Raw genomic sequence first — 22861 nt, forward strand, 5'->3', positions numbered from 1 at the left:
ACTGCCTCGGAAACCCAAGGAGGGGTCGCTATGAGTCGGGTTTGACTCGACGGCACATAACAACAACAACAACAGGCTAGGTTTCCAATTTTCATCTTATTTGAGCCCTCATATTCTCAGATTTAATTCTTACATGTGTTCTCAGAATTAACTTTCTTGATTTTGTCTAACAGCTGTTGATTTTTTTTTTTTTTTTTTCAACTCATTCCATAGATCTTCGTGGAAGTTGAATTGCTCTATGATTACTGTGTGGGCATGAAGAGACTCAACAAGCTCTTAGAGAGTATTAATGAAAAAATGAAGAGCTGTGTACAAGACCTATCGCAAACTGACGGTGACGTTGGCTCCGCAAGCCAAGCTGAAATTTTGGAGGGATCTCTGCATGGGTCTACTCCTAATTAAGACTACTCCCCTGAAAGCCAGATGAAACTGGTTCTATAACCAGGGGCCAAATCAGATGTAACTTCCTCAGAATGGCTTTCCATAGTTTCCCAGTGTTCATTTTCTTCATCCTTCTTTCTTTGTTTTGGCAACATTTATCATTCCCTGATGTTATATTCTTACTGTTGCTTTTCTTTCCCCTACTAGATTTTCAGTTCCATGAGGCCAGAGACTTTGCTAGTCTGTAATTCATAGGGTTTTCATTGGCTGACTTTCGGAAGGAGAGTTCCAGGCCTTTCTTTCCAGTCTTAGTCTGGAAGATCTGCTGAGACCTGTTCAACATCAAAGCAACATGCACAGCCCCACTGACAGATGAGTGGTTGCTCTGCATGAGGTGCATTGGCCAGAAGTCAAATATGGGTCTCCCATATGGAAGGCAGAATTCTACCTTTGAGCCACCCTTGCCTCCCTCGTGTTGTTGTTGTTATGTGCCATCGAGCTGGCCCTGCCCATAGCTATCCCTCCCTCGGTTTCCGAGGCAGTATCACTACGGAGGTAGATTGCCCAACCTTCCTTCTGAGGAGTGGCTGGTAGGTTTGAACCGCCATCCTTCTGGTGAGCAGTCAAGTGCCTTAGGCACTGTGCTACCAGAGCCTCCCACCATACATAATATTATTGTTGCTATTAGTTGCATCGAATGATTCTGACTTGGCGACATGTGTGCAGAGTAGAACTGTTCCCTAGAGTTTTCAAGGCTGCGATCTTTCAGAAGCAGATTGCCAAGTCTGTCTTCAAAGGTGGCTCTGAATGGGTTCCAACAACCAAACTTCTAGCTAGTAGTTGAATGCTTAACTGTTAGCATCGCCCAGGAGCATCTGGTACATGGTAGCCAGTTACTAAACAACTGTTGGATATGTTAATAGGTTATATTTTCATCTAGAATCCCGGTTCTTTCAGTAAATGCAACATGGTCATTATCAGTTGTTCAATGTCTAACTTTCTTTCTGGGTTGTAACATTCATCAGGGGAGGGATGGTACCTATCTTGTTCTTTATTTATCATCTGTGCACAGCATGTAGTAAATGCTTAATAAATATTTTTCAAATTAATGGATGAATAAATGAATATGGGAATCAAAATAGAAGGCCAGCACTAAATGGCTTTAGTCTCCTAAGTCCCATTTCTTTACTGGCAGCATAGAAACTGGGTTCTATAAATTCTTGGAACAAACAGCCCTGATTATTAGAGCAGTCAGCCCTTCCAGTGAGATAGTAAGACTGGCACAAATGAAATGGCTAATGGACAATAATCCTCCATCACTGAGGTAAGAATAGCAAAGAAGAAAAACATCTATATATCAGTGATAGGGAAACTATTTGTAATAGATTGTAAATACATGTAATCCCTAAGGCCTCACAAGCCAAGAAATATGGGCATCCGGTGAAAAGAGGGCAGAGGCAGGGGAGGCTAAAGTTATAGAATGAGTCCCGTGAGCCCCATGAAATTCATCAAACCAGTTGACTCCAACTCATGGTGACCCCAGTGTGTGCCAGAGTAGAACTGTGCTCCACAGGGCTTCCAATGACTAAGTTTTTGGAACTAGTTTGCCAGGTCATTCTGAGGAGATTCTGGGTGAACTCAAACCTTCAATGGTTTAAAATCAGGAATGGCATGTTCCAGGGCTGTATCCTTTCACCACATTTACTCACATTTTAAGTTTCAGAAACAAAGGCTCAAATAAGTGAAATGTAACCAGCTTGAAGTTACACAGCATCTAAATGTTAAAGCCAGGTTTTCATCCAGAACTCTCTGATTCCAAAGCTTTTGAACTTTGCCATCATGTTCTGATTTTTGAATAATGTTATTGGACTTGACAATCCTGGTTTAGAGAAGTACAGAGGTCCACCAATGTTGAGAAAATACCAGTCACTAGGAGATGTGTTTAAGGCTATGGTGGCAAAGTGGTAATGCATTTGCCTGCTAACCAAAAGGTCAGCAGTTAGAACCCACCAACCACTCCATGAGAGAAAAATGGGGCATTTGCTCCTGTGAAGATTCATAGTCTAGGAAACCGTATTGGAGCAGTTCTACTCTGTCCTAAAACGTTTCTGTGAGTTGGAATAAGTTTGATGGCAGTGGATAGGAGATGAGTTTAAATGTTTCTCAGAAGCCACATTGGTGTAACAAAAAGCACAAGGAACAAAGCCCAAATTGTTGCCTTCCTACCAATTCCCCACGTAACAACAAAATTAAGAGCTGTGGTAGCTAGTAGATGACTAAAGTGAAGATAGGTACCATTTTTGTTTTTCAAATTTACTATCTGTAAAATGCTAATTTTTTGTTAGGTGCCATCAAGTCTGTTTTGATTCACATTGACCAAATGTACAACAGAACAAAAGGCCACCTGGCCTGGGCCATCCTTGCAATGATTAGAATGTGTTAGCCCATTCTACACCACCTGCATCAATTCACCTCATTGAGAATCTTCCTCTTTTTCATTGACGATTTATTGTACCAAGCATGATGTCCTTCAAGCAGGTGGTCCCACCTGATAACATGTCCAAAGTATGAGAGGTGAAGTCTCACCATCCTTGTTTCTAAGGAGCATTCCAGCTTTACTTGCTCTAAGATATATTTGTTCGTTCTTCTAGTAGTCCATGGTACATTCAATATTCTTTGCCAACATCACAATTCAAATGTATCAGTACTTCTTTGGTCTTATTTATTGTCCAGCTCACACATGCATATGAGGTAATTGAAAACATAACGGCTTGGGTCAGGTGCACCTTACTCTTCAAAGTGACATCTTTGATGTTTAATACCTTAAAGAGGTCTTTTGCAGCACATTCGCCCAATGTAATATATCATTTGATTTCTTGACTGCTGCTTCCATGGGTATTCATTCTGAATCCAAGTAAAATGTAATCCTTGATAATTTCAATCTTGTCTCCATTTATCATGATGTTGCTTACTGGTTCAGTTGTAAAGATTTTTGTTTTCTTTATGTTGCGGTATAATCCATACTGAAGGCTATATATAGTCTTTGATCTTCATCAGTAAGTGCTTCAAATCTCCTTCACTTCCAGCAAGCAATGTTGTGCCATCTGCATATCACAGGTTGTTAAGGAATCTTCTTCGAATCCTGATACTGCATTCTTCTTCATATACTTCAACTTCTTGGATTGTTTGCTCAGTATACAGACTAAGTGTGGTAAAAGGATACAGCCCTGGCACACACCTTTCCTGATTTTAAACCATGAGCACAATTAAGTGTTTTGGAGTTCCCATTCTTCACAATGTTATCCATAATATGTTATGATCTGCACAGTTGAATGCCTTTGCAAGTCAATAAAACACAGGTAAACAACTTTCTGGTATTCTTTGCTTGTAGCCAAGATCCATCTGACATCAGCAATGAAATCCCTTATTCCACATCCTCTTCTGAATCTAGCTTGCATTTCTGGCAGTTCTCTGTCAATGCACTGTTGCAACCTTTTTAAAATTATTTTCAGCAACATTTTTCTTGAGTGTGACATTAATGACATGGTTCAGTAATTCCCATATTCTATTGGATACTTTCTTTGGAATGGGCACATATATGGATGCCTTCCAGTCAGTTGGCCATGTAGCTGTCTTCCAAATTTCTTGGCATAAATGAGTGAGTGCTACTAGCGTTGCATCCATTTATTGTACCATCTCAATGGGTATTCCATCAACTCCTGGAGCCTTGGTTTTCACCAATTCACCAATTATGGATAACACTGAGAAAAAAATGAATATTCCAGAACATTTAATTGTGCTCATGAGAAACCTGTACATAGACCAGGAGGCTGAGACTGGAACAGAACAAGGGAATACTGAATGATTTAAAATCAGGAAGGGAGTGTGTCAAGGTTATATCTTTCACCATACTTATTCAATCTGTGTGCTGAGCAAATAATCTGAGAAGCTGGACTATATGAAGAAGAACACAGCATCAGGATTGGAGGAAGACTAATTAATAACCTGCTATATGCAAATGACACAAATTTGCTTGCTGAAAGTGAAGATGACCTGAAGCATTTACTGATGAAAGTTAAAGACTACAGTCTTCAGTGTGGAGTACCTCTCAACATAAAGAAAACAAATATTCTCATTACTGGATAATAAGCAGCATCATGATAGATGGAGAAAAGACTGAAGCTGTCAAAGATTTCATATTACTTGGTTGCACCATCAACACCAATGGAAACAGCAGTAAAGAAATGAGATGATGTATTGCACTGGGCAAATCTGCTGCAAAAGTCCTCTTTAAAGTGCTGAAGAGCAAAGATGTCTTTTTGAAGACTAAGATGTGCCTAACCCAGCCATGGTATTTTCAATTGCCTCAGATGCATATGAAAGCTGGACAGTGAATAAGTGTTATGATTACCTAGTGCCACTCTAACAGAACATACCACAAATGGGATGGCTTTAACAAACAGGAGTTTTATTCTCTTACAGTTTGGAGGCTTTAAGTCCGAGTTCAAGGTGCTGGGCTCTAGGGGTTGGGGGAAAACCTCTCAACCTTGGGCTTCAGCTTTGACTCCCAGCCCACTGAAGCTAGAGGCTTCTCTTCTCTCAGACAGCCGGTGGCTGCTGAGGCTGACAAACCCAAGGTTGATAAGTAAAAAAGCACAGTTCCATTGCTACCAATCAAGATGGCAGGCCACTAATTCAAGTCCATTGAAAGTCCCAAGATTGGCAGAGCATGGCAGGCTGCTAAACAATGACTGAGCTACATGCAGTGTCCAAATGTGCCATAAACTAGAGACTATTCCCAAAGCTGGCTCTTATATACAGGAAGCAGATCACATCCCTAAAGCAGCTACTTAGCTGCTTGTGGTGGATCCCACCATGGAGCTGATTACCAGTCTCATCATGGAGAATAACTACCACCAGCTGCCCAGCCACTCAACCAGGCCCAGCCAAGTTGACACACAACCAACTACCAAAATAAAGAAGACCAAAGAAGAGTTGATGCTTTTGAATTGTGGTGTTGGTGAAGAATATTGAAAATATCATGGACTGTCAGAAGAACTAACAAATGTGTCCTGGAAGAAGTGCAGCCAGAATGCTCCTTGCAAGTGAGAATGGCCAGACTTTGTCTCACCTACATTGGTCATGTTGTCAGAGGGACTAGGCCTTGGAGACGGATATCATGCTTAGTAAAGTGGAGGGTCAGTGAAAAAGGGAAGGCCCTCAATGAGATCTGTTGACACAGTGGCTGCAATCATGGGCTCAGGAGCAGCAGGGATTGTGAGGGTGGCCCAGGAATTCTTGGTGTTTCATTCTGTTGTACATAAGGTCGCTATGTGTTGAAGCCAACTTGGCAGCACCTAACAACAACAAGAACAATATAATCAAGGTTGATATAATCGTGGACTTGTTTTAATTTTCTTCAGCTTCAATGTAAACTTGAATGTGAGCAATTGATGATCTGTTTCACAGTCAGCCACTGATCTTATTATGACAGATTATATAGAACTTCTCCAACATGTCTTTCCACAGGTGTAGTCTATTTGATTCCTGTGTATTCCATTTGGTGAGGTCCAAGTGTATAGTCACTATTTAAGTTGTTGAGAAAATATTTGGAATGAATAAGTCATTGGTCTTCAAAATTTTATCATGTGATCTTCAGTGTTATTTCTATTATCAAGGCCACCTTTTTCCATTACCAATTCTTCTTGTTTTTTCCCAACTTTTGTGTTCCTATCACTAGTAATTATCAATACATCTTGATTGCATGTTTGATCAATTTCAGACTGCAGAAGTTGGTAAAAATCTTCAATTTCTTCACCTTTGGTTCTAGTATTTGGTGCATAAATTCGAATAATCGGCATATTAACCAGTCATCCTTGCAGGCGTATGGATATTATTGTATCACTGACAGCACTGTACTTTAGGACAGATCTTGAAATGTTCTTTTAGACAATGAATGTGACACCATTCCGCTTCAATTTGTCATTCCCAGCATAGTACATCACATGGCTGTCTTACTCAAAAAGGCCAGTACCAGTCCATTTCAGCTCACTAATGCCAAGATATCGATCTTTGTGTGCTTCACTTCATTTTTGAAAACATCAAATTTTTACAGATTCATAATTTGTACATTCCATGTTTCAATTATTAATGGATGTTTGCAGCTGTTTCTTCTCATTTGGAGTCATGGTACATAAGCAAGTGAAAGTATCACTAGCTTTACACCGTCCATGTTATTGAGATCAACTCTACTTTGAAGAGGCAACTCTTCCCCAGTTGCACTTTCAGTGCCTTACAACATGAGGGGCTCATCTTCTGGCACTATATCAGACAGTGTTTCACTGCTATTCCTAAGGTTTTCAGTGACTAATTTTTTTCAGAAGTGGACTGCCTCTTCCTTCTTCCTAGTCTGTCTTTATCTGGAAGTTCCACTGAAACCCATCCACCTAACATGGGTGACCTTGCTAGTATTTGAAATACTGGTGACATAGCTTCCAGCATCATGGCAACATGAACCCACCACAGTACCACAGACTGACAGAAGAGTGGTAGAAATGTTAATATATGGTAGCAAGTATGCTTGCTACTGAAACAAAAAGAGAAAACAAGTGATTCACATGAATACACATTTTTTAAACAGAAAATTAGGGCTTTATTGTGTCATTAGAAGACAGTTAGTTTTAGGAAAAGATTATGCAAAACTCTCTGTAATAGTAAGCTCCCATGGTGTGTGTGCACTCATGCATGTACACACACAAGCTTTTTTGATATTTGACCTACAGCTTTTTTTCTTTTTTAGAAAAACACTGATTATCAGAAGTGCCTTTATTTTCCATTGCATATTTGAGCCCTCTGCCTCTAGCTCAGAGATTTTGCCATACCCTGGTAAAAGATGAATGATCTTGGGATGAATTTACCTGTTGTGTTCCTGAGGGGATCCTGGGAGGAATAAAGTGTTCTGGATGCTTAATCACAGAGAAACCTTTTTCCTCCTTGCCTGGGTGCAGTGCCCAGTGAGTGCAGTGTGTTCAGCAGGGACACTCAGGCACAGTATGGTGGGCATTGTTGCTAGAACAGTCCAGCCATTTGGACTATTAATAAAATGGTATGTTTATAGAAAATCAGGCAATCTAAAAACAGAGCTACGTGTTCCTTTCCAAACACCTTCTTGGTTGTTTAGAACAAAACTGTTAAGAGTGTGAGTTGATTCTTTAGATTCTAGTATTCACAGCTCCCACTCACAGCTTTGAAAATTCTTTTATGGTACCTACTTACAGTAGTCAAATGGCAATAGTTAAACAATGTACATTAAGAAAAAATGGACCCCCAGGACTGCTTGTGCTTTTGTTGTCATCTGGGGAGTCATGGATCCTGGAGGGGCCCGCATTGTCTGTGTACAGCTGAGTGCTTGCCTTTAAGGGAGCTGCAGAAATAATACACAGAATGTTAGACACTGTAGAGGATCTCCCTTACTGTGATCCATAACACAGCCCCATGCTCTGCCAGGCTGTGCTCCCATGCCTCCCCCACATTCCTGTAAGTGTGTGGTAGCACTGTGGAGGAAAGAGGCCCATGTCAGCGCCTTAGCGCTTTGGGGAAAGAAGGCCCACATCACTGCATTGGGATGTTGAACCACTTGCATTGTTTTTCCCCGTCAGCATCCTGCCCCAGGTGTGTGTTTTCAGAAACACAGAGGTCCCAACAAAGAACAACAAAACTGAATGGCCAGGACAAGTCCAAATGAGAACCAAAAAGTTTCCCACAGGAAAAAGTGTGCCTTGCAGCGAGCGTCCTCAGTAAAATTGCATAATGGAGCCAGAAAACATCACCCTGAGGGCCCTGGGAGAAAATGGCCCTTTCTGAAAGCTGAAACATACACAGGTGTGCAAATCCCACACTTAAAGATACTCAGATAATCAGTTATTATGAAGACAATGCCTCAAGTTGTAGAACTAAGGATACCTGAAGTGAGCAGAGCACGTGCAGTCACTTCAGGGACTTGTGTATTCCATGAACAAGTTTCATCTACTTGCCTGACTTTAGTACCCACTGGGGCCAGATCTTCTGGACAGGAGAGAGCACTAGGAAGGGAATGGGGAAACAAAAGATGTAAGCTTAGATTTTTAGATTTATGTCTTTAGACCATGGAGGCCTGCATAACCTTCTGAACCTCAATGTCTTCATAAGCAGAATGGGCATAATAATGTTTCCCTTGTTGGATTGCTATGAGGCACACATGAGAACACACCTGGGGCGAACCTCATTTCATTGCACTTCATTTTATTGCACTTCACAGATACTGCATTTTTTAAACACTGAAGGTTTGTGGCAACCCTGTATCAAGTAAGTCAATGGGTGCCATATTTCCAACAGCATGTGCTCATTTTGGGTCTCTCTGTCCATTTTGGTAAAGCACATGATACTTCAAAGTTTTTCATAATGCTATTGCACACTTAATAGACTACCAAAACTAAAAACCAAACTCATTGCCACTGAGTGGATTCCAACTCATAGAGACCTTCCCATTGAGTTTCCAAGGCTGTAAATTTTTTGGAAGCAGACTGCTACATTTTTCTTTGAGGAGTGGCTGTTGAGTTTGAACTGGCAATCTTTTGGTTAGCAGTCACATGCCTTAACCTCTATACCACCAGAGTTCCTTTAATAGACTACAGTAGGCATTCTGGTAGTGTAGTGCCTAAGGCATTTGACTGCTAACCAGAAGGCTTGCAGTTCAAACCCACCAGCCACTCCTTGGAAGGAAGGTTGGGCAATCTACTTCTGCAGTGATACCGCCTCAGAAACCCAAGGAGGGGTTGCAATGAGTTGGATCCTACTCAACAGCAATGAGTTTGGTTTGTTATGGTTTTATAGTATAAACATACATTTTATGTTAGGTACAGTAGAGTTGACTCTGACACATAGGGACCCCATGTACAATAGAAAGAAACACTGCCCGGTCATGCACCATCTTCACAATCTTTTCTATGCTTGAGCCCATCGTTGCAACCACTGTGTCAATCCATCTTGTTGAGGGTCTTCCCCATTTTTGCTGACCCTCTACTTTACCAAGCATGATATCCTTCTCTAGGGAATGGTCCATTTTCACTATATGATCAAAGTAGGTGAGAGGAAGTCTGGCCATTCTCACTTCCAAGGAGCATTCTGGCTGTACTTCTTCCAGGACAGATTTGTTAGCTCTTCTGGCAGTCCATGGTATTTTCAGTATTCTTTGCCAACACCACAATTCAAAGGCATCAACTTTTCTTCAGTCCTCCTTATTCATTGTCCAGCTTTCACATGCATATGAGGTGATTGGAAATACCATGACTTGGGTTAGGCACACCTTAGTCTTCAAAGTGATGTCTTTGCTTCTTACCACTTTGAAGAGGTCTTTTATAGCAGATTTACCTAGTGCAACAAGATATCTGCTTTCTTGACTTTTGCTTCCATGGGTGTTGATTGTGGATCCAAGTAAAATGAAATCCCTGACAACTTCAGTCTTCTCTCCATTTTTGTGATGCTGCTTATTGGTCCAGTTGTGAGGATCTTTGTTGTCTTTATGTTGAGGTACAATCTGTACTGAAGACTGGGCTTTAGGTCTTCATCAGTAAGTGCTTTAAATCATCTTCACTTTCAGCAAGCAAGGTTGTGTCATCTGCATATCACAGGTTGTTATTGAATCTTTCTCCAATCCTGATGCCATATTCTTCTTCATATAGTCCAGCTTCTTGGATTATTTGCTCAGTCTACTGATTGAAAACATATGGCAAAAGGACATAACCCTGACATATACTCTTCCTGATTTTAAACCACGCAGAATCCACTTGTTCTGTTCAAATGACAGTCTCTTGGTCTATATACAGATTCCTCATGAGCACAATTAAGTGTTCTGGAATTCCCATTCTTTGCAATAATATCTATAATTTGTTATGATCTACACAGTCAAATGCCTTTGCACAGTCAATAAAACACAGGTAAACAACTATCTGGTATTCTTTGCTTTCAGCCATGATCCATCTGACCAGCAATGATAGCCTCGTTCCACGTCCTCTTCTGATTCCAGCTTGCATTTCTGGAAGTTCACTGTCAATGTGTTGCTACAACCTTCAACGTTTTTGAATTACTTTCACCTATATTTTACTTGTGTGTGACATTAACGATATCTTTTGATAATTTCTACATTCTGTTGTATCATCTTTCTTTGGCATAGGCACAAATATGGATCTCTTCCACTCAGTTGGCCAAGTAGCTGTCTTCCATATTTCTTGGCAAAGATGATTAAGTACCTCCAGTGCTGCATCCATTTCTGGAAACATCTCAATGGGTATTCTGCTGAACCTGGAGGCTTGTTTATTTTTTGCCAATTCCTTCAGGGCAACTTGGACTTCTTCTTTCTGTAACATTGGTTTTTGATCATATGCTACCTCCAGAAATAGTTGAACATTGACCAGTTCTTTTTGGTACAGTGACCCTGTTCCTTCCATCTTCTTTTGATGCTTCCTGAATCATTCAATATTTTTCCCATAGAATCCTTCGAAGTTGCGACTTGAGGCTTGAATTTTTTCTTCAGTTCTTTCAGCTTGAGAAATGTTCTTTCCTTTTGTTTTTCTAACTGCATGTCTTTTGCAGATTTCATTTCAATAGTTTGTCTTTTGGGAGCTCTGGTAGCATAGTGCCTAAGGCACTTGACTGTTAACCAGAAGACTGGCAGTTCAAACCTACCAGCCACTGCTTGGAAGGAAGGTTGGGCAATCTACTTCCATAGTGATACCACCTCGGAAACCCAAGGAGGAGTCTCTATGAGTTGGAATCAACTGGACAGCAGTGAGTTTGGTTTTTGGTTTTGGTCTGTAAAAGGGCTGATTTTGGAAACCAACTTACTCTGTCAACTTTCACCCAAATCACATTTTTTTTTTACAAAAACAGCTGATTTCTTCAAATAGAAGCTATTTTATCTTAGACAATGGCAACTGTATAATTTTAGTCATCATTTAAGTGTAGCAGAAAATATAGCAGATGGTATGAGTAATATGCAAACTCAAAATGTTTTATGCTGTATAACGATACTTACAGGTATGTACACTGAATATTTAACAACATTATTTCAGTATTTGCTTTTTTGAGCCTAGGTCTTCCTTTCCACTTTTTCTTTCTCTCATTCATATATTTAATTTTTCTCTTTCTTTTCTTCCTTCCCTCTTTTTTTTTTTTTTTTAAATTCAATTCTTTGTCTTTTCAAGACCATACCTGGTTGCATTAAAACAAATAGACTGCTTGAGACAGTGTATCAAATATATGTAAAATACTTTGGTTGAACCCCTTGCTCTTGAAATCCTAATCTCCAACAAGAGGGACCTGATTAATACCATTAGGCCATGCTATATAGAGGGAGAGTTCCGTATAGGCATGTTTGGGAAAAGAGCAAATAATCGTGTTAAGAAAAAATGAAGCAAACACAATTACTAATTCAACAGACTCCAGTTGTACAAGAAAGGACAAGAAATTTGTTTGACATTTTAGAAATATGTCCAGGTAATCTGGCAAACAAGACATGCTGGCATTGTAAATTGATTGAGTGACCTTTGGTGAGAATTAAAATGCTTCGTATGGCCCTAAGGAATATTTTTCATTTTGTCTTGCTAGTCTGGTAAATCTGTGAGAAGACAGAGGCATATGTAACCTACATCTTTACCCTTAATATTATGGTGACTTTCTGAGTTTTCCCATTAATTAGAGTGATTTTCTCCACATGCTCAAATTGTCAGAGTATGAGTAAGAGAAATGTCTCAATGATATGATTTATTGCAGCAGCACAGAATGTTCAAAAGTAGATAGCAAAGACCTTTTATAGATTTTCAGTTTTCATGACCAAGCTTTTAGAAAAATAGATGTGAACAATTCAAATTAGTTTTCTTAGGCTGAATGAACTTCAGTTGCCATGTTTGTTGCTTCTGCGTCTCTAGCTCTTGAAGTAATATATGCCCCCAGAAAAGTACAGAACTAGAGTATAAATTTGAATCTTATATTGTTTAGGATACAGCCTTAACAGCTAGGGATTTTCTATATTCTCAGCATATCCTTGAATTCAATTTTTTAAAAATCTAGTCCCATCAGGCTTAAAAAGAAACCCAATAGAATTTTAGTATCTTCACTTTGGTTGATACTTTTCTTATGCTATCTATCTATCTATCTATCTATATATATATGTAATTTTTTAAATCCTATCCTGTAGTATAATATCAAGTAGGTGGCATTTTGGGAATTCTTTTTACTGTTTATTAAATCTCCTTTAAATATACATACATATAAAGGCATTTCAGTACGAAATGTTTCTTTACCTTGATTTAAAATAAAAGCAGATTCCATTATTTATGGCGAGATGTTTTTGAAATGACTGATAGGTTAAGTAATATAGACAAATGTTAACAGAAATGTTAAGCTTCTAAAGAATATTTTTATGGAGATCTATGTTTTAGTCTGGTTTGGCATAAAAATAGTTTTTTAAAAATAAATAAATGGATCAGTATTTCTTTTTAGACTTGTTTTTCTAGTGCGGATTTTTATATCCTTTAGTCTGGGAACTCTGGTGGCATAGTGCCTAAGGCGTTTGACTGCTAGCCAGAAGGCTGGTGGTTCAAACCCACCAGCAACTCCTCGGAAGGAAGGTTGGGCAATCTACTTCCATAGTCATACTGCCTTGGAATCCCAAGGACATCACTATGAGTCAGATTAAACTCAACGGCAGTGGGTTTGGTTTTGGGTTTAGTCTAGGAACTAAGGAGCTCTGGTAGGGTAGTGGGTTAAGGCATTTGGCTGCTAACCAAAATTTTGGTGGTTCAAACTCACCAGCTGCTCTGCAGAAGAAGATGAGGCAGTCTGCTTCCATAAAGATTTACAGCCTTGGAAACCGAACAGGGCTTGCTTTGAGTTGGAATCGACTCTATAGCAGTGAGGTTTTTTTTTTTTTTTTTTAAAGTCTGGGAATTGAATGATATCATTTGTGTTTATTCAGTTGTCATTGTTGTGTTCTGTTGCATTAATCCCAACTCATAGCGACCCTATAGGACAGAATAGAACAGCTCCATAGGGGTTCCTAGGCTGTAATCTCTATGGGAGCAGATCACTAAATCTTTTCACCTTCATAGCCACTGGTGAATTCAAACTGCTGATCTTTTGGTAACAAATTACCTAGCTCAATAGGTTTCTGTTGAATGCTGTTGAATTGCTAAATGGGCTCTGCTAACTTCTCACCCTTCCCTTTCTTTAGGTATGGCCTCTGTCCTCTTCCTGATCTCTAGGACTCCTGGGCTTGTTCTTGCCACTTGTTGTTGTTGTTGTTATGTGCCGTCGAGTCAAACCCGACTCATAGCGACCCCTCCTTGGGTTTCCGAGGCAGTATCACTACGGAAGTAGGATTGCCCAACCTTCCTTCTGAGGAGTGGCTAGTGGGTTTGAACCGCCAGCGGTCTGGTTAGCAGCAAGTGTCTTAGCCGCTATGCTACCAGAGCTCTCACTACTGCCCTCCTTACCTTCTTCTTGCACCTACAACAACCCGTTCATTGCTGTCTCAGACTTGCCTCAGAGAGTTGAAACTACCCAGACCTGGTCCCAGGGGACAGCCTCGATGTCTTAACATCTGTGCTCTTGCAGGAAGACCAAGGCTGAGCTGGTTGGATCGTCAGCAGCATATCTGAGAAACTGGATTCCCCACAAAATTCTTTTCTCTTAGAAGTGCTGTCACTTGTAGGGCTGTTCCAGGAGGACTTGACCTCCTGTGTTAGCTGAGCATTACCAAACACATTAAGTAACACATTTCATTAAAGGGCAACCCATTACTCAAAAGCAAGTCTCTACGCATTGACAAGGAGCTCTGGTAGCATAGTGCCTAAGGTACGTGGCTGCTAACCAGAAGGCTGGTGGTTCAAACCCACTAGCCACTCCTTGGAAGGAAGATGGGGCAATCTACTTCCGCAGTGATACTGCCTCGGAAACCCAAGGTGGGGTCGCTATGAGTCGGGTCTGACTCAACGGCACATAACAACACAACAACATGCATCGATAGGCTATGGCATATTTTGAATCACATAAAATGTGCTTATTAGCTTCAGGAAAACACTTCCTTTTTTCTCAACTCAAAGAGGTTCTACCGTTCAAATGCTCCTTATATTTGGCAAGCTGACTCCCTCATTTCCATCACACCAAGACTGACTTAAAAATACTATTCACAATATACAAAAATTTCAAGATAAAAATGAAAATGTAGTCAATATGGCTAACATCAAATAGAACCACCACCATGCTTTTTTTTTTTTTTTTCCATAAAATTGTTTACTTATAAGTCAAGGAAAGGTTTACATATGAAAGGAAACTATCTTTGTTACCAGGGGTGGGAGGGGAGGGAAGGAAACACTGCAAAAAAAAAAAAAAAAAAGTAGTTTTAAATTAGACTCATCTATTAGAAAAGTTAGGAGCTTTGGTAGCGTAGTGCCTAAGGCACTTGACTGCTAACCAGAAGGCTGGCAGTTCAAATCCACCAGCTACTCCTTGGAAGGAAGTTTGGGCAATCTCACTTCTGTAGTGATACTGCCTCAGAAACCCAAGGAGGGTTCACTATGAGTCAGGGCCAACTCTATGGCACTTAACAACAACAACAACATTAGAAAAGCTAAAAATGCGTAGGATTTGATCTAGTAAATACTTGCTTTTCCAAAATTGCAACTTCTCCCTCTTGATTGGCATTTTTCCTCCCATTTAAAATATTCTTTGTCCCCTTCAATCTTCTTCTCTTTATAGTCAAGTTTCTTGCTCTTCCTAGTTCTTTCTGTAACCACTTCTTGACCTGCTTCCACATTCTGACTATTGTTACTAGTTGCTGTGGGGTGGGCTCTGACTCATGATAATGTCATGTGCAACAGAACGGAAGTTGCTGGGTCTTCCACCATCTTCGAGATCACTGGTTTGCTCGAGTGCATTGTTGTGGCTATTGTATTAATCCTCTCAGTGAGGATTTCCCTCATTTTCGATGAGGATACCCAAAATGATGTTTTCTTTTCTAGCAATTAGTCTTTCCTGATTATATGTCCAAAGTAAGTGAGTTGAAGTCTCAACACCCTCACTTCTAAGGAGCATTTTGGATGTATTTCTTCTAAGATGGATTAGTTCATTCTTTTGGCAGTCCATGATCTATTCACCATTCTTTGCCAGCACCACAGTTTGAGTGCATCAATTCTTCTTCTGTCTTCCTTTTTCATCATTCATCTTTCTCATGCATATGAGGCCATTGATAAAAACATGGCTTAGGTCTGACACACCTTAGTCATGAAAAGGACATCTTCATTTTCTAAAACTTTTAAAAGTGTTTTGCTGCAGATTTGCCAATGTATTACGTCCTTTGATTTCTTGACTGCTGCTTTCACCTTTCCCCAGAAAGTCAACCACCAGATTCTATGCTTCAGGTAATTTTCAGTTACCTGCAGCATTTCAGTTTTATTTTACATACTCTTCTCTTCTTATGTGACATTTTCCTTTCACACTTTCATTCATACTTACATCATCCAATATCACCTAACTGCCCCTGACTCCCATATTTATAGCTTTGGTCCAGACCTCCTTCCTGAGCTCAAAGCCTTCATTCCCATTCACCTCTTATGAATCTCTGCTCAGATGTACTGTAGCAGTGGTGTCCCAAATTCATCTTCTTCTGCAATTGTACGTTACTCTGCCCCACCATGAAGCCTTCCTCTCCTAAATTACTTATATTGTTGCCCAAGCCAGAGGTGAAGGTATATTCCCAAATTACCACCTCTCCTTTAAAGCCCACATCTGGTCAATCTGTGTGCTCCATTTTCCCTGTCTTCTAAAGCATTCTTATTTTAGTCCCCATCTCTATTTCTATGGCCACTCAAAACGTTCATACCTTGGGCATCACTTAACCATTTGTCAAGATAAACCACTTTCTTATTCCTTCACTTTTAGCCTTACCTCCTTAACCTTCACAAAGCTGCTGAAATGACTTTTCTAATGTCACTATTTTTAATCTAATTCTAATCACTCCTTCCATGGCTCCCAGTTGTCTTTAGGTAAATCTTGAGTGTTTTACTTGATGAAGTCTTCCATGATCAGCCCTCTATTCCCATCTACTCTTGTAACTGTAGCTCTTTTGCCAATTAAGACTGGAATATTGAGCCATGTCTGGTTTTCTCAAACATTCTATCGTCTGCACACCGCTAGGTTGGGGGCACACTGTCCTCATGGCGGCCATGCTTTCCACATTTGGCTGTTCATTTATCAACACTCAGTTAGGCACTACCTTTTTGTAAAGCTTGTCTTCCACTTTCCTGGAAAATACATTTCTAACATAACTAAGCCTTACTTTCATTATAGCAGGAAGAATCTTTTCTGCTTTCCCCTGTGTGTCCAGTAGACCTTCTTGGAGACAAATTTATATATTTCCACCTATGTATTGGTCTCACATACCAGCATCTAAATTCAGTAAATATTTATTAAGTGAATAAATTGAATGAATACATGAATGAAATGACTAAAACGGTTGAGAGCATTGAAGCTATGTGATGCCAAATATACCTACATGTTTTTTTGTGTGTTTTAGTTTTTATTTTGATTCTGCACAGACAGAGCATTAATTAAGTTCTGGGTGCATGACAAGCCTTATAGGGCATGATTATATTTCTATCTAAGATGAAGATAAAAATATTTGCATGTAAATGAGACAATATCTGGCCTCAGAGACATGCTCTCTCAATACTCCAAATAAATCCCATTAGAGGTTGGGAAATAAATGAAAATGAATCTACCACAGTGATGGGTTTTCAGGCCAATTTTCAAAGCAAGAGCTCATTTCTAGCTGAAGATAAATATGCTTCCTGAGCTTATGAAATCAGCTATTGCTTATGGGTACACACACATTGAGGATGAATTCATGTCTCATTCAAGTTCTGTGAGGTTTGAAATGAGCCCTGAGTATGAGCAAGACATCTGTGGGTTCACACAAATTCCATTTGCTAAAATTAAACAAGGATACATACCCTCAAGTTTCAAAATCATTTGAGTTATGAAGGCACCTCACATTTGATGCATTTGCTCTTGTCTCTAAATAGATAAATAAGTCTTAACTGAAGGTGCTAAAGTGTAACATGGTGAAACCAAGAAATGCTCTCGTTCTTTGGGTAGTTTTAATTCTATGTTTCTTCCCTTCCTCTTTCATTCCCTTCTTATGTCTCTTCAATTTGTTAAGTCACCAATGGCAGGCACCATGTGGTGGGCATTGGGCTAACCACATTTATTATGGAATCTGATCCTCTTAACAAACCAGTGAGATGGATACCATTATCACCATCTCCATGGAACAGAGGAGGAAACTTGTCCAGTTCACATAGCTCATAATTGGTAAAGCCAGGGCTTGAGCCCAAATCTGATTCTAAAAATCTTGCTTGTAACCCTTTGTGGCCACCTCGTTCAAAGCATGGTCAAAGGTGGTTTGATGAAAAATTATTACAGCTCCATTCAAACCACTTCACGCTCTGCTTGACAATAATTGCACATATTTCTTTAATCATATACTGGCTTTTACATTTGCTTTAAAAAAAAGTAGGCAAGTTTACAGTTAGTGATGCCGACTCTAGTTTGTGAGATGTAATAACTGATTCAGGAGGGTTAAGTGGTACAAAGAAAATAAGGGAGCAGGATCTACTTTTTGATCATGTTACTGAGAAATAGCAAAAGAAAACAAAATCTAAGAAAATGGAGAAATTCCAGGTAAATTGGATGTCAGCATTTTTCTCTCAAAGAACCATATAGTAAATATTATACCTTGTGGCTCATCTAGTTTCTGTTACAAGTTCTTAACTGCGCTGTTGTAGTGTGAAAACAGCCTTAGACAATTTGTAAATGAATGCATGTGGCTGTGATCCTTCAAAACTTCATTCACCAAAACAGGTGTTGAGCAAACTTGGGTCAATGAGCTATAGTTTGTGTTCCAGTAACTGACTATAGTTTCTGACCTCTGCTTTATAGCATCCAGATTATTCCTATTGTGTTTTCAACCCAGATGTTTGGAAATCTCTAGATGGTTAGCAGCATATAGATAACCTAAGGAGACTGCTAGCATTTTAGTTCTATCCAGATTATTTTCGTGTTACATAGTGAGAGCTCCACTATTTAAAGTGAATGCTCTCAGAGTTCAAATGGAGGTGATCTAGCTAGGCTGTAAAATCAGGCTATCTGGCAATTTATGGCATCAAACTGTGAAGGCTTAGAAAAGTTTTTCACAGCTATGGAACTGTGTTCATCCACTTTGAACTGCAATCTTGGTTGGGAGGATTGGAATTCAGACACAGATACAGTTAACGCAAACAGGGGCAGTGTTAATCTTTGCAGTGAAACCAATGAATAATGTCGGGCACAGCAATTTCATTGTAGAACTTGAAAAATTATTTTCCCTCTACAAATGTTAGAAATAAGGAAAACCAGAATAGTACACATTAGGTTTTGATTTCTTGGCTTTTTACCAAGTTCTGTTTTATGTAACGATGGCAAGCCTATTTGAAGATTGTTGTTATTGTTGTTTTGAGATAGATGTCAAATGGTGTAGAAGATATTTATGGAAACAGAGTATGTAAATTGATTTCCACTTTGCCACATCGTAGCTGTCTACACATTAACCCACTGCCAATGAGTCCATTCTGACTCATAGCGACCCCCATTGAGTTTCCTAGGCAGTAAATCTTTATGGAAGGAAATTGATCATCTTCCTTCCACAGAGCAGCTGGCAGGTTTGAACCGCCAACCTTCTGGTTAGAGTCAAATGCCTTATGCACTGTGCCATCAGAGTTCCTTTTATGCATGTTAGCAAGTTCTGAAACCTCTAAGCCTTCACATGAAGTACATGTGAACATGAAACTCACTGCCGTCAAGTCAGATCAGACTCATAGCGACCCCTCCTTGGGATTCCGAGGCAGTATCACTACAGAAGTAGATTGCCAAACCTCCTTTCCAAGGAGTGGCTGGTGAATGTGAACCACAAGCCTTTTGGTTAGCACTTAAGTGCTGTAGGCACTACGCCACCAGAGCTCCTCATGTGAACATGAAGTACATGGGATATTTTAAACAAATGTTGGCAGAAATGATACACCTGTTTCCCTTGGCTTCCTTTGCCTTCAGATGTGGATCTCTGCTTTACCACAAATAAAAAGGAAAATTGGATTTGGATGTTGAATTCTAACATTGACTAGCATAGTAAAGATCACATCGTGTGTAGAGAATCTCAATCATTATTCAATCATCCTTGTCCCCCTCCAGCCTTTCTGTGATGGAAAAGAAAATGAAACCCCCTACTTATGGCTTTTTTGGTACCATTTAAAAAATAACTTGTATGTAAAAAAATTACTGTATGCATTTGATACTTTATTTAAAGGAAATATTTGCCCTTCAGTGTATTGTGTGTATATTTGTACGTATGGTGCAGAGACAGGGACAGAGAGAATCAAACTGAAAACTCGCATTTGCTCATTTCACTGGTATGTCAGGAGAGGAAAATAGCACTGTACTATATAGCCAAGACGTGCACACTCTTATTCACTTTATCGCTGCCTACAACTGAGAAGAGTAGTTCCTAGACCATTACATCTCACCTGTAAATTCCATAGGGTTGAAAGAGAGACACATCATTAAAAAATACACAACTATACTAAAAAAGACAATCCCAGGGTGTGAAAGGGTTGTTGAGGAATGTAACAGGGACTATGCTTGTTCTTCTCTGTTTGCCACCCCTACTCCAATCCAACTTCTGCCTTTCCCTGGTTATCTGGTTACAGGTTGGGTTCAGCCAATGGGAGGGACTGGAAGACGGGAAGAGATAGATACCAACTTTAGCTGTCTCCACAGATTTTGATATGTTGTTTAATTTCATTGAGTTCAAAATATTTTTTTAATCTCCCTTGAGACTTCTTTCACCCATTGATTATTTAGAATTGTGTTGTTTAATTTCCAAATATTTTATGATTTTTTTTCCAAATAGTTTTTAGTAATTAATCTCTAGTTTCATGGTTCATATGATTTTAATTATTTTAAATTTGTATGGTTTGTATTATGGTCCAGAATATGGTCTTTTATGGGGGAATATTTCATGTGCACTTGAAGATAATGCATAAGTTGCTATTGGTCAAAGGAGCTCTGGTAGAATAGTGCTTAAGGCATTTGACTGCTAACCAGAAGGCTGGTGGTTCAAACCTACCAGCCACTCCTTGGAAGGAAGGTTAGGCAATCTACTTCCATAGTGATACTGCCTTGGAAACCCAAGGAAGGGTCCTATATGGCAGTGAGTTTGAGCTACTGTCAAAGTGATCTTTTATTATCAATTAGGTCAAGTTGGTTGATATTGTTGTTAAGGTCTTCTATATTGTTCCTGATTTTCTATTTGTTTTGTCAGTTACTGGGAGATGAGTGTAGAAGTTTCCAAGCTGTTGTAAATTTGTCTATATCTCCTTTTAATTCTGTAGGTATTTGCTTCATATATTTTGGAACTCTATTATTAGGTGCATATATCTTTAAAATAGTTATGGTTTCTTGGTGAACTGACCCTATTATCATTATTTAATTCCCTCTTTATATCTTGTAATTTTCCTTGTTCTGAAATCTCTTTCATCTGATGGTAACAGAGACAGTCTAGCTTTTTGTTTTGTTTTGTTTTTAATTAGTGTTTTTATGGTATATCTTTTTCTATCATTTTTCTTTTAACTTATGCATGTCATATTTAAGGTAGAGTTTTTATAGACAGCATATAGTTAGTAATTTAAAAGATTAATCTGATAATCTCTGTCTCTTAATTGGTATGTTTAAACCATTTACATATAACATAATTATAAATATGGTTCCTTTCATTTCATTTTTATCCTCTTCAAAATCTTTTCCTTTGTTGCATGCTAAGAAGTGTATTTACTGTTTATATTTTGTCCAAAATTTTATTTATTTAAATTGTAGTGGCATGCAAGGTATCTATCCTGTCAAACTGCCAGAAACAGATCTCAGATTTTTTATTTCATGTTATATGGCCTACTATTTTTATTTTTCTTATTTTTTTTTGTGTGTGTGTGAAATAGTAAGATATTATTTGTGTAGAATAGTAAAAATCAGCAGTTTCTTTATCTTATAAAAAGATTTCACATTTATGTAGCAACTACTTCGTGTGAACAGTTTAATGAGTAAAGCATTGTGTTGCAGAGAAAAGGAAATGGACTCACACAAATTTTCTTAACTTATCCAGGGTAAGTACAAGGTGGAATCAGAATTATTGCTTACTTATCTTTCTCCTCTATCATGTTGCATCCAGATGGTCAGATGGGAATTGCATCCTAGGACTGAATCTGGAGAAGTCTACTTTATGGGCTGGACAATGGGGCAACAATTGGAGTTTCTTTACTGAAATTTCAGATCTGTGTTGGCTCTTTGTTCTACTGTTGATCTAGTTTTGGAACTTTGGAGATGCTTGACCAAAAAGATAGTATATTTCTGTTTAGACTGCTGCTCTCAAAAAAGGAATTTCTTGGTTCAGTAGTCTTGATAATTATATTTAAGACCCCAAAGACTTGAGAAAAGTAGAATTATATATACAAAGACTACCTTTGATCCTGAAATACCAATCAGAGAAAGGTACCGGCTTTACTTTAACTATAAAGGCTTAATTTTATTGAAGCTTATTTTCAAAATTTAACGCATGTTTTAAATATAATAATTTTTCATAGGATGGATTCCTTGCACTGTATCTGATGATTATAATGTTAAAAACCTATTTGTAAAATGAAACTAATTTTTTTCTTAAAAATTCAATGTAATACACAAGAGAAGGACAAATAGTTTTGTTAAACACACAGAGTTTGACTCATCCAATGATCCTTTGATAATTAAATGATAGTGTAATTTTCTTCACTGTCTTCACAAAGAACTGCCAAGAAGGCAGTAGTTTGAGAGGAGCAGTGTAGATCTACTTTTTGCTTTGTTTGGCACTAACTCTTCATATGACATTTTGAAATATAGCTGGATCAATAGCATCAGTAGTTTATACTCAAACTATTAAATATTGACATTTGGTTAAAACATGTATCTTCAACCTTGATTAGCCATTTCATATTTTCTGTAATTCTAGTTTCTTGATGATACCTAGAAGTTTCAAACTCTACTACTAAGATTGGACTCTGTAGCTTAGTGCTTAATATATGAACATATTCTTCTATAGTTATAAATAATTTCCTAAATATCCTCTTCAAAATATTCTAATGATTCTGCCTACTGTTTCAAACACATTCACCCTCTCCCCAGTGGGACACAGTTCATATTTCTTCCCAGTTATTTCAGCCATCTCTAACCATGATCTCTGGATAATGTCCATTCTTCTCAGTCATGTTTTGATATGTCTCCATGTGATCCCTGCTATTATGCTCTAAATGAGAAATTTTTTTTTTTTTTT

Source organism: Orycteropus afer, unplaced genomic scaffold (assembly GCF_000298275.1).
Source record: "Orycteropus afer afer isolate SDZICR_OR568_19922 unplaced genomic scaffold, OryAfe1.0 scaffold00462, whole genome shotgun sequence".
Taxonomy (NCBI): Eukaryota; Metazoa; Chordata; class Mammalia; order Tubulidentata; family Orycteropodidae; genus Orycteropus; species Orycteropus afer.